This window comes from Misgurnus anguillicaudatus, chromosome 6 (genome assembly GCF_027580225.2).
Source record: "Misgurnus anguillicaudatus chromosome 6, ASM2758022v2, whole genome shotgun sequence".
Lineage (NCBI taxonomy): Eukaryota > Metazoa > Chordata > Actinopteri > Cypriniformes > Cobitidae > Misgurnus > Misgurnus anguillicaudatus.
Window position 1 is genome coordinate 10,508,593 of NC_073342.2, and position 18,148 is coordinate 10,526,740.

Here is an 18,148-nt window from a genome sequence, read left to right on the forward strand (position 1 = left end):
GTTTAAAATTGCAGCTTCAACGTAGTTTCAAAAGACTTTAAATGATTCCAAACGAGGCATAAGGGTCTTATCTAGTGAAACGATTGTCGTTTTTGAAAAGAAAAAGAAAAAATATGCACTTTTAAAACACAACTCTTCGTTTATCTCTAGTCCTGTGACGCGCCAGCGCGACCTCACGTAATTGCGTACTGCCGTGGAAAGGTCAGGTGTTACATACAGTATATGAAACGCACATTTGCAGACCATTTTAAACAGTAAACTGACACAAAAGACATTAATTAGTATCATTCCACATACAACAACGTTGGAACGGTCCTCTCTCTCCACACTTGTAAACACTGGGGCGTAGTTTCGATACATCATCCGTGACCTCTTGACGTGATGACGTATTGCGCAAGGTGGGGCTGGCGCGTCACAGGACTGGAGATAGACGAGAAGTTGTGGTTTAAAAGGCAAAAATGACAATCATTTCACTAGATTAAAACTGTTATGTGTTGGGGTCCATTAAAGTTCATTAAAATGAGAAAAATCCTGGAATGTTTTCCTCAAAAAACATAATTTCTTCTCGAATGAACAAAGAAAGACATCGACATTTTGAATGACATGGTGGTGAGTAAATTATCTTGATTTTTTTAAGAAAATGGACTAATCCTTTAAGTAACATTAAAAATAGTTAGTAACATCTATCTTCTATCTTAAAAAATTAACTAACTCTCTTTCTCAACAGGTATTGTTTTTGAAGTTGTGAAAACTTGTAACTTGTATAATACTTCTTGTATTATTACCTCCCTATGACAAATCGCTTGAAGTCTTGAATCTTTGTAAGTCACTTTGAATAAAAGCCTACTAAATGCCTAAATGTAAAACATTTAAAGTGTTTAGAAACATTATGGGTGCATCCTAATTCGGGGTCTGTATTCTTTCAAGGCCGCAGATTTAGAAGGCAAGGCTCGCTATTTGAAGGCTGCACCTTCTAAAGTCTTAGAAGCAAACTGAAATGAGACAGTCTAGTCTACTGGGGGGAGCTGCGTGCTGTAGCCAAGGCTGTGAACGATACATCTATGGATCTTGGGTTTCAGGGGAATAAGAGGCCACATTTGGAGGGCTTGCATGTGAAAGAAGCCTTCAAATTGGGACAGCCTTCGTCGCAGCCCAAGACGTCATTGGGCTTCAAATAAGGCCGCAGCCCCTGAATTGGGATCCACCCTAAAAGAGCACCGTTCCAGACATTATTTCTGGGTTAAGGTGGGAAATCCCAAATCTGCGTTGTCTAGAACGCTACTGCTGCACAATCGTGCTAATGCTCCCTACAGAAAATGATATGTCTAACCATTGCCGTCGAAAGCAAAAAAAAAAGTGTGTGGGTCCAAACATTTACTGGAGTAGATGCCGTTTTCTTGTATTCTGTTGCCTTTCAATTAAACAAATGCTTGATAGCCTAAAAGCTTTGTTTACCTTGTTGTTGTGTCGTGGGAGTGCAGCATGCAAAAGTAATGAAAACACGAAATGAAGTTTAAATTATATAGACTCTTTATGACCCAAGTGGAATGAATTTAAGGAAGCAGCAGCGTGTAAGTCAGGGCTGTTGCTAAAATGCGAACGAAATTTCACTAATGGAAAGGATTTGTGACCCATTCAAAATAAGTCAAAATGCGCACTGTCTAATTTTGACCTAGAGGCAAAAGAAAGTATAAATGTCAATTTTGGTCGAAATTGAGGTTTTCAAAAAATAAATACATTAAGCCCTCGTTTAACGATCCCAATGCTCTGAATAGTCATTAACATCTAAAATGATCTTTATTTGTAAGTTTTCTGAGAGGTGTACCATCCTAAATGCTGAATGTTATACAAAGATGCGTGCATCCACATGCCCGTCTGACATTTTGATTTTGGTTTTAAAACACAGGAATTAAAGTGTAAGACTTGCTTGATGTTAAAAGAGTTATTAAGGGAGATGAGATATAAAAACACACTGACTGACAGATCCGCAAGCATTTGACCCCGAGACATCTACACAGAATTACAGTTTTAAAAATATCTGTTTTGACAAGAATTCACGCAGATATAATCTGTTCTTAAGTAAATGTTTGGTTAACTGTCGGTAAAAAATATCTGATGTGTTAAAGCTGTCTGTCTCAATGTCAATCAAACAATAAAAGAAAGAGTTGAAAATATATTTTTCCAATCATATTGTTTTTGACTTTGTTTGGGCCAAATCTATTAATTTAACCATTTTAAGGAACAGATGCTGTGATTTTGCTTCTGAACCCTCAAAAATCTTTAACTTGATTCTTCTTAGAGGGACAATAAGTAGGATTTACCGCCATCTAGTGGTGAAATTGTATTTTGCATTCAAACGAATAGTGCTCTCTAGCGCCTCGCTTTTCCGCATGCGTGTTGCAACTACGGTAGCCGTTATGTACTCACTTATCTCCGTGTCCGTTTCAGCTGGTTCACGTGTTCTGAATGAAAACGCGTTGTGGAAACGTGTTGGTAGGCTAGTGCTTTTTGTCCCTCTCTGCTCTTGTAGTTTATCAGTATGGCGAAACGACATGGAAGCCTCCTTGGACTTACCCGTTCAATGTAAATAAAGAGAAGAAATTCTAAGCTTACAAAGAAAAGTCAGATCATTGGCAGAGGTCATTTGACACCAACGAGGACATATTTATGAATAAAAACATTGATTTTGATTAATACAACACTTAAAATCCTACTTATGGTCCTTGGCTTTGACTCTGTCAATTTCAAACAGGTGTAGCGCTGTTATTTGTTGTCAGATTTCAACAAATCATACGTCGTTTTGAAGTTTTTTTTTTTAATAGAGAATGTCAAAATATAAAAAACATATTTTTTCAAAATTTGGTTATTCCAACACAGTTTGCCAGCATGGGTAACATTTGACAAACACATCCAGTCCGAAAATAATGTTTCGACGGCCAAGTGTCTAACTTTCTAGCGATTCAGTATAAAGCTGTTAAAGGGGGTGCGTTTCCCGAACAACGACGTAACTCGCTGCTGAACCACCATAGTACAATACATAGTTTGATAAACTAACTACCTTGTCACGACTGTTTCCCGAAAGCATAGTAAATTTGTCGCACATTTCGTACATACATAGTTGCAACATAGTTGATGATGTCACGTGGGAGGTGAAATATTAATTAATCTGTGCAAATCGATTTAATGTCAGATTATTGCTGTAGATAACATATATTGCATCGGAAGTCTGATTTTGTTATCGTGATTTAGTTACCTGTTGTTTATTTCCAAGATATTTCATCCATGCGCAAGTTCCCTCTTACGTCACTCCTCCCAAGGATTCCCCAGGGTCTTAAAGCTCGTAGGACCGCACACATGCGCAGTTTCAAATGCAGCGCTTTAATTCTGCTTACAAACTTAAAGACATAAAATAACTTTTTTATATATTTAGAATGATGGATATAGAATGTATTATTTTGTTTATTTTGTTCAAAAGCCTAATCAATGTAAGTCCACATATTATAATAACAAGGAACTATGCTTCTAACGACAGGTGAAGAGCTGTCGTTCAAACCACACAAGTTTGTGATGCAGCTTGCGATTGTTCATTTGAACTATGGTTTCAGAAAATACCAAATCCTTGACCTTCGTCAGTAACGGCGTAACTTACGACTAACGATGCTTTTGGGAAACGCACCCCTGATTGTCATGAAATCGAATTTACGTGGGATAATGGTTATAAGTGTAGCGGTAAACCCAGAAGCGCACCTTGTCAACAGGCAAAGCAGGCAACTGCTTGGAGCCCCGAGCCACTAGAGGGCCCCCGAGTTTGTTTCTCGGATGGCCAGCTACACCCAATAGATGAACGTAGATACTCAACATGACAGCATATCAAAAATCCGATTGGATGGAATGTTGATTGACATTGGCTTAGCCCAGTCAAAATCAAACCCAGCCGTATAACTTGCCAGTTTCGAAAATGAACGTAGCGAATGGGTGACGTTGTAACGTTCAGTAGTGCTATTGCAGATGATCCGTAAGGATCACGACCCACGGTTTGGCTCGCATGTGATTCCCAAATTAATACGCAAATTTAAATAGGAAAAGTTTACCATTTGCACGTGTTTCAAAGGCTTGCAAATATTAACATTCAAGTGATATAAAACCGCAAGACAAACGCGGCAAAAACAGATCTATATGCAGTGTAGTTACCCAATTTACGCTTGTAAAAGCGACGAAGCAGTTGCATTGACGCGTGCACGGACGTATCCATGTCCGCGCACATCTTTGCGTTCATCCATGCACAACATGCGAGTGAGTTACCTTATGAAAATCTTACATAACAGTTAGCAGTAAGATTATTTAGTATAGCAGTCATAAAATGACTGGTTTCTTAAAATATTCTTGTAAAAATAAGTTATTAATCATTGCTATCATTGTATAATGTAGAAAATATTTCTCTGCTGTGTCATTGTTTCCAAACATGTTATGCTTTTTATGCCTCCAAACATGTTAATAATGTTAGGTATGATGAAGATTACACTTATATATGTATATATGAAGAGTTTTGTTTAAAAACGAGATAACCACCGTTTTTTTAATTGTTCTGAAATCTCGTTTTTTGGTTGTGCATTCCAATTAATTTCAATTCAACTGCAGTTGGTTTGTTTTGATTTAAACCTTCATAACTTAAAAAATACGGCTAAGTATCACCATAAAACAAAATAATAACATGATAACATAATAATAAACATGTTTTGACAAAAATGTTTAAAAAATGGATTTATCTCGTTTTGCAACGAAACTCTCGCCGTAACTGTTGCACTGTAGAATAGTGGGTTTAGCAAAGGACATTGTATAGAAGTTTTGCACACTTCTTGCACACAGCAGTCATTCAAAAAAGTCAGCAAAAAATGGGGTGCCTGTGCCCCAGTAGAGCTTTATGTCTAGCAACGACCCTGGTGCGCGCGTTTAAGTGCACTCAGTAGTGCATACATGAAGAGACGCGTTTTAAAAAGCAAGCAAACATAAAAATCTTTCTGTTCTTGACAGAGCACATACAAACACAGTATTATTTTTTTATTAAAACATTTGTTTATGTCAAATCTTCTTATTTAGTGTATGTATAGATTAGAAGCAGAAACCAGTCTGTGCTTATTTGGTCTTAAAGAGACAGTAACCTCAATTAACCTACTTAAGTCTGTCATTTATGTTAATCAAACAACCCAAGATAAGAGAAAATCACTTCTGTAGCTTTAAAAATAAAAATGAATATATATATTAAAATTAAAAATTATTATAAAAAATAATAATTATAATTAATTCATAAAATAAAGACTAATTTTAGACCGTACTTAATGTGCAACTTTGTTCTTTTTTATTTTTTGTTCTTGATTTGTTCTTGATCTATGAATCATAGTTAACATTTTAGTCAAGTGTACCCAAACTTTTGAACAGTGCTTTCCTTTAATCTAACTAACGGGGAGGCCGAATTGAATAGCAGCTATAGCTATAGTTCACAACACTGGTCGGAAATTACCCCCCTATATCTGAATTTTGTGTGGCACATTGCACAGGATAAGTGACGCAGCGAAACGCGATAATCAGTTTCTATGTTAATCAGTTTTTGTCCTAACAAGTAGCGTCATGATGCCATGTCGCGATGTTCTGCTGCCAGCTCCGTCTACACCGAGATCCCATTTAATTAAAGTTCTGAACATTATAAACATTAACCAAGAAACATGGATGTAGAGAGGCATTTAAGAGCAGAAATATATAGCAAATATTTATTTTATAAATATCCAACCTAAAAATACATTTGTGTGATGTAGCTATTGCAGTCGGAGTATAGGAATCATAGTCGCTGCTATGGAGTGTAAGTAGCACCAAAGCAGAAAGTCTGAACGTTTGCTGTCAATAGTAAGTCCATTGATGTGATGAAATTTGACTCATAATACCTCTGAACACAATTCCCAGATACCTGCTCATGCCACAAGGGAACATCGACACCTTTCTCATGGAAATTTCAGCCAGTTCTTCCAGATGAGCCCAGCTGATTAGAGGCGCCGCAGGAGGGGCCTGTGGGTAAATCTGTGATTCGCACCCTCTGTGTGGTCAAAGTGAGGCCGGCATTACGTTTGGGAGATGCTGCGATGGCTTTTTAATCATCTTTGAATTACATCAAACTCTGCAGGATTATCTCCCCTGCTGGCACCTGCCTGTTAATTAAATTGTCTTTAGAGTTTATCTATAGGGATGGTATGGGGGGATCTACCTAAAGGAGATCAATCAAATGGCCGCACAATCCCTTCGATTTTGTTATCCTAGGAGCTGTGTTTTCTCTTCTGACCTACAGGTTGTTCTTCAACTAATGTATTCACACTACGTTTACCAGTTAGGTTTATTTATCGTGATGATACATTCTTACGAAGCAGCAGTTGTCTCATTTCTACACACTGTATCCATCAGAGAGATATTTTTATGGTGTTTTTGTAGTTTAGTACGGCACATAAGAGCCACAAAAATTATCCATTTATCCTAAAGTCTATTCTACAACCCTTAGACATTTAGGAGGCAGAGGAAGAAAAACTTGAACTTGGAAGCTGATCTTCATCCAAATCCCCAACCGTCACTTTACACAGTATTTTGTTTCTGCAATTTTCCTTGAATTTGACTTGCTGAAAAACTAAGCGCTTTATAATTGATCACAACTTGAGCGTTCATCTGGGAAATTCTGTAAACCGAAGTTGTAATTGAGATGAAGGGTAAAAATAGATTATTGGCTTCCAGACAGATGCTTTCGAGATCAGTTTTCCTTCGAAACACTGAATCCAACAGCGATTTAATACTAGTGTGGGACTCTGAGAGTTTGTTCTGTAAGATATTAGTATTTTAGTACCGTAAGACAGTGATTCTCAAACTGGGGGCCCCGAGATTGTGCCAAGAGGGCCCCAGTTTTATGACATTTAATAAAATACATTAATGTTTCATAAATTCTGTGTAATTAAACCTCAGAAAAATTTGGCTACTAATAAACAGTTTTGTTTAATTCAAATTTTATGTTTTACAATGTTTTCTTTGGGGGGCCACGAAGGGCACCATTGGGGGCCCCCGTACACAAGGGGGGCCGCATGGCAAAAAAGTTTGAGGACCACTGTTGTAAGATATCAATACTGCAAGATTTTAGCACTATAGATTTTAATTAAGCAATATTTAAGTAAAAAAGTCATCAAGTGTCCCAATTTAAGCCAGTGTCCTTACCTTACTAGTGCCAAAATATACTGGGTGAGTTACAAACGGCATTTCTGCGTCCTTTTAAGGGCACTTCAGGAAGGGGACACACATAAACAGACACCCCAGATAAAGAGAAAATCATTGTTTTCATTGCTTTATTCGCCAAGTGTATTTTAATCACCACAGGATGTGACATTATGACGCTACTCCCTCGAAAGTTTAAATCAAGAGCTCTGATTTTCGAAGGGAATAGGGCATAGGGATAATCACTTCCGATTAAGATTCATAGACTGAGACACACGGAAAGTATCTAAAAACATTCTCTGCAAGCACGTGAAAATTAGGTCATTGAAATTTGGCTCCCCTTGTGATGTCAGAAGGGGATCTTATTATAATAATACTACCCCTTAAACCACTATCCAACCACTGCCATTTAGTGCAGAGAGAGAGAGCGAGAGAGAGAGAGAGAGAGAGAGAGAGAGAGAGAAAGAGAAAAAATAATTGACAGCACAATTGAGTTTCAATTTCAACAAACCACCATTATGGCGATCAGTGTTTGCATTTCATCAGTTCATTTGCATTTTAAAGGACACACCCATCAGATTTGAGAACCAGAAAGAACTGTTGTATAATAAGATTTAAAGGGATAGTTTACCCAAAATTAAAAGTCTGTCATCATTTACTCACTCTCATGTTGTTACAAACAAACCCGCATACATTTCTTTTGTAATGATGAACAGAAATAAAGATATTTTAAGGAATGTTTGCAACTAAACCGATCATGAGTCCTATTCACTTCCATATTATTTTTTCCTATAAAATCATTTTATAAATACTGTGAGGTGTAATGGCTTTTATTAATCTGAAACTACACCCTTAGTTTTATTACTGAGGATTTTTAGTACAGTACAGTCTCTTTATTTAGAGATTTGAATGGGGTTGAAGTACTGTAGAGACCTATTATTGTGAGGTTTCCTTTCTGTTGGGTTTCATTGTAAGATTTAAATGCAAAATCTGCTCTTTATATAATCATCGGGGTGAAAGATAGATAGATATAGATGCGTGAGTCGAACACACAGCCTTGCAAACCATAGTTCATTTGACTCTCACACGTGCGCTGACGTTTGACGCATGGGCATTGTGACAATTTGCAATGTGACCTATATACTACATACTTCTGTATGCGCATGCACCTATACAATGTATGCATTTTTTTTTAATATAGCGGTGCGCGTACAGTACATGCGTACTCTTCTGATGATGAAAATTAGACCCTCGCGTACGGAAAAAAATGGATCATACTTCGGCATTAAGGCTTTTGCACAGTACTGTATGTAGGTGAACATCTAGTAGGTAATGATGATGTAATCGCTTATACTGACCACAGTAAAAGGTTCGTGTTCTTGTGGATGTTAAAGAGGACCTATTATCCGATTCATGATTTTACATTTTCTTTGGTGTGTGTATTAGTACAAGGTAGTAATAAGCAAAGGTACAAATCCCAAAGTATACACAATGACCCGAGTTATCGTCTCCAACTGAAATCTATTTTCTCAGACCCACAGCCTGTAAGTAGTCTTTGTTTTCAGAATTTACTAGTAACTATTTGAACCAAACATACGTTTTGAGCAGCGTACAGTAGCGCTTGTTGTTTGTCGTTTCTACAATCACAAATGCAGACATGGTTTTATGTTTTAGTATCCTTACCTTACTAATCTGTTACATTCTGCTCAAGCCACACTGGTAAAGTTGATCGATCAGCTTGGTCATCTGCATTTTCTGAATTGATAAGGCAGTAAAGACTGTTAACTCCTGTCAGTATTGCATTGGGAGCTGACCTAAAAGCAAAAATAATGAACGGTATGTGGAAAATAAAGGGTTTTTTTAACCATAAACCACGTGAACACATTGCATTTCAACAAATACACAAAATAACGTTGTTTTTAGCAACATAATAGGGTGTCTTTAAAGGTTCTTTATGGCAGTGGTTCCCAAACTTTTTCAGCGTGCGGCCCCCTTGTGTACGGTGCATTCCTTCGCGGCCCCCCAAAGAAAATTTGTGACAAAAAACTGTTCTAATACTCAACATTTTAATAAAAAAAACATTAAAGTATACAAAAAAGTAGTGCTTTTCGTAAGTAGCCTTATTTTTTTAGGTTTAATTACACAGAATTCATGATAAATTAATGTATTTCATAAAATGTCATAAAAATGGGGCCCCCCTGGCGCCATCTCACGGCCCCCAGTTTGAAAACCACTAACCATGAAGTCAAAAATGCAACATGATCTCACGAAAAGTTGTGTTATAGTCACAAAAACGTGATTAATTTATTTGTGTCCATGGCACGAAATTCAGCTTTTTTACGTGCCTTGAATGTCTTTTTCGTGTCACTCACACGAATTTCTATAAACAGTTTTTCATGGTCGTGGCACAACTTTCTTTTTCGTGTCATTTTATATATTGTTTTCTCATTTTTTTCTATTTTTAAATAATTTCGCTTGGAGTTGGGGTTAGATTTGCGGTTTGGGTTAGGATGTCTAAAAATGTAACAGAAAGTGAATCTAACCTCAACCCCAAGCGACAATGGTAAGTAAATAGGAAAAAAACTATTAGAAAACGATACATAAAATGACATGAAAAAAAATTGTGCGAAAAGACATTCGTTCTCAAGGCACAAAAAAATTTATTTCGTGCCATGGATAGAATAAATAATAAAATTTTTCATGACTATAGACGGTTTCAGCAGTAACAACATAAACACGCGACTTTCGTGGTCATGACGTAACTTCCGGTAAACTCTGCGAAGAATAAATAACAAAAAATCCTTTTAAAGTACACTGTAAAAAAATTCTGTAGAAATTACAGTATTACTGGGTATTACTGGCAACTAGCTGCCAGTAACTTACTGTAGACATTTATGTTATTTATTGGCAAGAGTTTGTTCAAAGTTAAATGAACATGAAACATTTTCAGTCTTTATCTTCTACAGTAAGTTACTGGCAACCAGCTGCATAAGTACAGCAATTTTTTTACAGTGTAGTTTATTTATATAACAAGCAACATAAACAACACATAGATTACATAGGAACACAAAACATTTGCTATTTTCGACGAGGTATTTGTGTAAGAGTTCAACTAGTCAGACCATTAAACAAACAGAAACAGGAAGTAGAGTTCGGACGCTTATCGCATCACCGCACGTGCGCCCGATGAAACGGTCTATAATACGACTTTCCGTGAGATCTGCAAAAATGTAGCACCTTTATTTACATTATAGTTTCACATATTTTACCTAAATCCCCTCTTATAGCACATAAAAAAAATATTTATTTGGTTGCTTTACATGTCAGATGGTCCCTTCCTGTAAAAGTGGGCAATTTTTCGGCCAGAATTAGCTGCCAAGTGGACCAGACTTTATGCTGGTAGACAAAAGTCTGGCTATGTGAGACTGAGCCAAAATAAGCTGGGAATGTCAGTCAAATTAGTATTTACATCATGTCAGTTAAGACTATTTTGCTAGTGGAAGCAATCATTTCTTTACCGTTTTTTGTTGAGTTTATGTGTTTTTGACCTTTCTGGTTCTGGAAAAAAAATGAATGTATATTCCGAAATTGAAGGCTTTTGAGAATAAGTTGTGCTGTTGTATAAGTGAAAATCTTTTCAGATCTAATCACACAAGCCTTGGCGTGAAAGGATTTGAGGTTTTTGAACAAAATGTCTTTATTGATGTTTTCTGAAATGCGATTGATTCAAAGCCATAAAAAAACAGGTGGTTACTTCAAAAACGGCTTTATGTTTTTTTTATTCTGTTCTTAAATTTCACCTTTATTCCAAACAATGAATCTGTGATAATAAAATTAGAAACATGTAATCCTAACATGTGCGTACTGTAAACAGATATGATTGTTTCCAACATGGTAAGAGAATATAGGACGTAAAGGAGAACAAGAGAATGAGATTTTGTTGTTGTTCTAGAGTAGATGAGTGCTGTGCTTTTAAAGTAGCTATTGCTGTATCTGCACTGCAGCCTCGGGCAGGGAAATGCCATCATTAAAAAAACAGAGAAATATCAGCACATAGTGTATTGTGTGTGAGCCCAGCTAAAGTGAGCCAAGCCGTTTTTCTCTCCTCATAAAACCGATAAGTCTGAATACATTATATGAATTAACTTTTTTACGCACCGGTCTATTATTACAGTTTTGCATATTTTACATAAATCCACCCTTATTGCACAATTAGCTTTTTCCACCCAGGTTTATTACACACTGAACCATACAACCAAAAGTGGTTCTTTCATGTCCACCTTTATTTGTAAGGATGTATTTCACTTTCACATATTTAACACGCACCCATCTATTATTAAAGTTTTGCATATTTTACATAAATCCACCCTTATAACACATAGAAAATATTTATTTGGTTTCTTTTCATGTCCGTCAGATGGTCTCTTTCTGTATAAGTTGCCAAATCCTGGCCAGATGTAGCTGACATTATGCTGGTAGGTGTAAGCCAAAATAAGAAATGTTAAAGGGATAGTTCACCCAAAAATGACCATTCTGTCATCATTTACTCACTCTCATGTTGTTACAAACCTGTATAAATTTCTTTGTTTTAATGGACACAAAGGAAGACATTTTGAGGAAACGATCATAAGCCCCATTCACATCCATAGTAGGAGAAAAGAATACTATGTTAGTGAATGGGACTCATGATCGTTTTGGTTACAAACATCCCTTAGGCTATGTTTACATTAATGCGTTTATCCCTTTCATTTACACTACACCACCGTTTTCGACCCTCATAAACGGAATCGTTCGTAAACGCTGAAGACCCTGTTTAAGTTTGAGAACTCAGACAGTGTAAATGAACGTAGACGGAGTCTTCTGTAAACGAACAGCTGATATAAACGTCACAGCGCATCATTTTTAAAGTTAAAATTATTTTTATTCAGGTAAATGGAGGTTTGCAATGGAGGTTTTGCCAAAAATAGTAAACATCTACCAACCAGCTATTATAAACGCTATATCAGATTGTTTTAACATGTGTCCTTATAATGTCTGTTTTATATTTATGTTTGAGTATTGTTGGGTTTGAATTTTGTTGTAATGTTGTTTATGTTTTGTTTGAATTTAGTTAGCTTATTACGAAAGATAGACTGTAATTTTAAACGCCATATAGGGCGTTGTAAAGGCCAATATGAATGGCGAATTGTAATGGGTCAGACATTATTTTCGAGTTTAATATAAGTTTTGTTTGCTACTTTAAAATGAATTTCGTTTCATATAATTTGTCTCTTAATTTTAATCAATGTTTTGTTGATAGGTTTTGTGAATATAAATTAATAAAAACAATACAATCAACGTCATATTAATATTTAATGCTCGTTTAGCGGATTGCGCTTGTTGCTATTTCTGTGTTGCTAGGGGAGGACGTGCACGGACCTCGCATACTTTTAAAAATTAACGTCATATTAATGTTTAATTAATTGATCGCACATTGAACAGCAAAAGGTAGGGGAAGTTAAGTTATTTGGTGTTTTTTTGAAGAATACAGTCAGTTCGTGCGAAAATTTTCAAATGGACTATAAGATCATAAATATGAACTGCGAACAATGAACTAGGCCAGTGGTTCCCAAACTTTTTCAGCGTGCGGCCCCCCTTGTGTACGGGGCATTCCTTCGTGGCCCCCTAAAGAAAATTTGTGACAATTTTTATAAATTTTAATAAAAAAACATATTAAATTATACAAAAAAGTAGTGCTTTTGGTTAGTAGCCTTATTTTTTTAGGTTTAACCACACAGAATTCATGATAAATTAATGTATTTCATAAAATGTCACAAAACTGGGCCCCCCCTGGCACCATCTCGCGGCCCCCAGTTTGAAAACCACTGAACTAGTCTATTATAAATATAACAGCGTGAAATGGCTGAAGAGGAACTTCCTACATTAAAGCAATAAGCATTTGCTGAAATTTATTTTGCTTCAAGTTACCCTTCGCTACTGTTTAGTACTGTTCACTTGAACGCTTCCTTTTTAAATCATAAACACCTTTCTGTTTGGTTTATAACATCAACAATAACCCATTAATCATATTAATATGTTGTGGGGGGAGCTAGAACAATATAATACTTTCCTGAACACATTTTTATTGGTTCAAAAAAAGTGTCTGTTGTAGTTGCCGGCAAAGGATCCAGGTATACATTTTTGTCAATATCCCACACCCCTAGGCTGCATAAATGCGCAAAGGTAAGCTATTATTAGAGTAATAAGTTATTTTACACTTTTATGCGCATGCCCAGTTACAATACGTGATTGGTCATGTTTCATGCGTTTATGGTCGTGTATAGTGTAGATGAAGATTTTTTTTTAAATGCCAGTATAAACGAGGATTGTTTTCATTTTAAAATGCAGTTTTAAAACACAAATGCTCTAATGTAAACAGGGACTTAAAATATCTTATGATGACAGAATGTTCATTTTTGGGTGAACTATCCCTTTAAGACTATTTGTTAGTTCTTTACTGTTTGGTATTGACTTCATGTATTTTTGACCTTTATAGCCATGGAAAGAGAAGAGACAGATACGGAGAGGGAAAAATAGATGTATGTTCTGAAACTGAAAGTGTTTCTTTGCGCAGACAGAGTTTGTGTCACGGTAGCGTTGTAGATCATATCAAGTGTCGCTCAAACGTCAGATTAGGCCTAATGTGTTTCTGCCCTCATCGCGACGTTCTGTGCCTTACAAACTATTCAGATTTGTCATGCTGCTCCGGCGTTAACTGTGAAATAAATCATTGGATTCGGATGATGGCATTCTGATGTTTGTTTCTCCCCGCTGTGGGCTCCGGTTCTGTCTGTGTCATTTTCCCTGAATCACAAATAGTCAGACTGAAAAACTAATATGCACATACAGGGTCCAGAAGAGAATCGAGCACCATAGCGAATAAAAATGATATTTTGTGACTAAACAATATCTTATCAAGGTTGGCAAATAAATACATGAATTTCTCGACAGCAGCTGTATTGGAGCTTTACAAAACAGCACATTTTTTTGAAAATCAAGGCGTCCGTTCTTCATAGTGATGCGAAATTCAAACATTAAAACAAGAGCAATGGTGGCTCGTGAGTGCTCTTCCAAGGGGCGAAAATTCAAAATAGTGTCATGTATGTTTTCAAAATATGTGTTTTTTGCGTCATGTGAACCATGTGTAATAATATTTCACCAAAATAAGTGCCTGCTGCACATGTTTCAAACCCCTTTTATGATAATAGAGACGCTTACGTTCACAAAATACACACAAGACACTCCCTTAACAGTAAACTCTGAGATTATGCGAGTATCTGTCAAACGCGAGCATCTCTTTTATCATAAACCCTTTAGATGCGTGTGCAGCAGGCACTTATTTTGTCAAGACATGTGATGCACATAGGTTCCCTCGACGCGCCGAACACATATTTTAAAATTACGAACCACACACATGACGAAATACATACATGTTGTGACGAACTTCGCATCGTGCGCCCTCGAAAAAAGAAGTCACTGCCCGCCACTGAGTATTAAACATTTTCAACATACACTCAACTAAAGGATTATTAGGAACACCATACTAATACTGTGTTTGACCCCCTTACGCCTTCAGAACTGCCTTAATTTTACGTGGCATTGATTCAACAAGGTGCTAAAAGCATTCTTTAGAAATGTTGGCCCATATTGATAGGATAGCATCTTGCAGTTAATGGAGATTTGTGGGATACACATCCAGAGCACGAAGCTCTCGTTTCACCACATCCCAAAGATGCTCTATTGGGTTGAGATCTGGTGACTGTGGGGGCCATTTTAGTACAGTGAACTCATTGTCATGTTCAAGAAACCAATTTGAAATGATTCGAGCTTTGTGACATGGTGCATTATCCTGCTGGAAGTAGCCATCAGAGGATGGGTACATGGTGGTCATAAAGGGATGGACATGGTCAAAACAATGCTCAGATAGGCCGTGGCATTTAAACGATGCCCAATTGGCACTAAGGGGCCTAAAGTGTGCCAAGAAAACATCCCCCACACCATTACACCACCACCAGCAGCCTGCACAGTGGTAACAAGGCATGATGGATCCATGTTCTCATTGTTTACGCCAAATTCTGACCATCTGAATGTCTCAACAGAAATCAAGACTCATCAGACCAGACAACATTTTTCCAAATTTGGTGAGTTTGTGCAAATTGTAGCCTCTTTTTCCTATTTGTGGTGGAGATGAGTGGTACCCGGTGGGGTCTTCTGCTGTTGTAGCCCATCCGCCTCAAGGTTGTGCGTGTTGTGGCTTCACAAATGCTTTGCTGCATACCTCGGTTGTAACGAGTGGTTATTTCAGTTAAAGTTGCTCTTTTATCATCTTGAATCAGTTCTCCTCTAGCATCAACAAGGCATTTTTGCATCAACAAGGCATTTTCGCCCACAGGACTGCCGCATACTTAAATTGAACCAGTGTTCCTAATAATCCTTTAGTTGAGTGTATAGTCCAGAGATGTCCATATCTGTCAAAAATCATTAGGCTTTTCATGTATATCAAGTTTCTAAAGTGGAAGTAATGAGAATACCTGCCAATTTTGAAAGCAATGTACCTGAGGGAATGACCACAGTAACAGTACATTAAATTGCAGATATTAGGATTTGTTTTACCCCATTACCAAGCTGTTTCTTTCTAATATTAAGAATAAATCTTATAAGATTTCTGACTACATTTCTTTATAGTATCTAGAATAAAAGGGACTGCTGGTTCCAGTCCTTGATTTTGATTGGTTAAGCAACATTCAAAGCCATCGTAAATTACTCTAGAAACAAACAACTGTGACCTCATTACATCAATATTACAGTGCCATTGTGTCTTTGTTGTTTGTTAAATTGTTTTTGTTCTACATTCCTTGCCGTAAGGATAAGAATTTTAAATAAAATCATTTCCTTTTAGTTGCCGTGTGTCAATTTTATGAAACCTTGCATATATGGAATAATTGTTTATGCTAATGCTTTATTTTGCCGAATAGCCTACACAAAGATCTGCAGTCTTGTTCCCCAACATAAAACTGCAATCTCTTTCTCTTCTGTTTGATTTCTCAACGTAAGGATCATTATGAAATTAATATTATTAATTGATATTCAGAATTTAGAGATATATACCCCATGGCATCCGATCAAGAAGTGGGTTACTGCACAGGTGTTACGCCCAATCCTTCAGCTTTATTCTCTGCATAGTCGTGGCGTCTGCAAAAATCTCTCATAACTCATCTGTTAATGCAGGCCGGTCGGTTAGGCCATTGATCTAGTCATGCGTCTGTCTGGACAATCTCCTGTACGCAGCCTTAATCTGATTTATCACGCGGAGAGAGAAGCTGAAAGTCCCGAATGCAGTTACGGGCGCGCGTGATGTGCGCTGACCTCTATGAATTTAAACAGACAGCTGTTATGTCAATGGCAGTTTGTTTATGCCGCTCACAGCTATAGTGTGTTCAAACAGCTTCTTCAAGCAGATGCTAAAAGTGCACGGAAAATTGTTTTGGAACTCAAAATAAATCTGAATGAGACCAACAGCGACCCCAGGACTTCGCGTGCGGTACTGCAGTCAACAGCTGTATATACCAGGGTGATTTTGTATCCTAAATTAGCCTATCTGCGTCCTCTTTTCCTTATTCGTTTGTCGGCTAAAAGGATATATACTGTAAAGTATTTAAAAATAAACACCATGACAAAATATTTATGGTAAGTTATATTTTACAATGGTATCTAAAACTGTTTTGGGGAATGATGTAGCATGGTGAAGTTTGCAACGAAGAACTAAAACATTGCATTTTCTATCTATCTATCTATCTATCTATCTATCTATCTATCTATCTATCTATCTATCTATCTATCTATCTATCTATCTATCTATCTATCTATCTCTGACACGAAAAGCAGTAAAAACTAAAATAAGTTGTCAGCCGTGGTGATCAAATAATAACGGTGCGAATAGTGTACAATAAATCCAATTTATACAGTCAGATGTTTCATTTATTATAATGAACATTTTGGAAATACGATCATCGTATGCGTTCATAGAGACGGGATGAAGGCGCGCGCTCGCGCCGGTGTGCGCGCCCGACGCTCTCATTCGGCGCTGGGTGAGTCCAGACTGCAGACGCGAGGAAAAGCAAACCACCGCTGTGCTTTTAACGGGACAGACAGACCGACGGACAATATCTGTGCGACTCAATTGGGAGATAATGATGAAGATGATGATGTGTGTTATCGTATGAGGACTTTACATAGACATACCGAAGCATACGAAGGATCGTCTATCATCATATAAAGGGTTTATTATAAGCAAAGTCATTGAACCTGCAATGAATTCAGCGGTGTCGGGACGGATCGTCGCGTTTTATGAGATATAACGCGGTATTGCAAGGATACAGAAAATAATGCTGTAAGTTCAATCATGCTGTGTGTGCATCTGTGTTGAAATTATAGGCATCAGACTTGAATGACTTTACAGGTACTTCTATGTGACTGGTGTGTGTTTAATGTCTGTGACCTAAAAATACATAAATGCATAATTAGTGTCCATTAGGTTTATGTATCTACACTGTTATGTGTTTATCCGAGATGTTTTTTCAGTGCTCATCTGCTGTCAGAATCCGAGACAGTCCAACACCCCGCATTTGGGTCAGTCTGTTGTCTGCCAAGCCTCCTTTAGGTCTAAGGATTTGTCGTATAGTGATTGAAGAAAGACAATTAGTTGATACTTTTAGTATTCTTGAAAAGATGTGTGCTAGAAAGGATTTTGATCTGTTGGTAAAGGATGTTATCAGTAAAGGTGGACATCAGAGTCTTTAATTTTCATTATGGGCTCTTTAGTACTTCTGAATTGATCCGATTCAGGATTTAGGATCTAGTCTGTCGAGTGCAG

The 18,148-nt window shown here is 37.1% G+C and overlaps 1 protein-coding gene across 3 annotated transcripts in view; it reads left to right on the top strand.

The window, feature by feature from the left end:
• lingo1a (leucine rich repeat and Ig domain containing 1a) overlaps positions 1-18,148 on the top strand; it is a 142,698-nt gene that overhangs the window by 76,342 nt on the left and 48,208 nt on the right. Inside the window, exon 1 of one of the 3 annotated variants that reach the window (XM_055192222.2) lies at positions 17,303-17,665. The exons of the other annotated variants lie outside the window; for them this stretch is intronic. The gene's annotated coding sequence lies outside the window, so the exon portion shown is untranslated. Of the gene's footprint in view, positions 1-17,302; positions 17,666-18,148 lie in introns of those variants that run through there. 3 annotated transcript variants of the gene reach the window in all.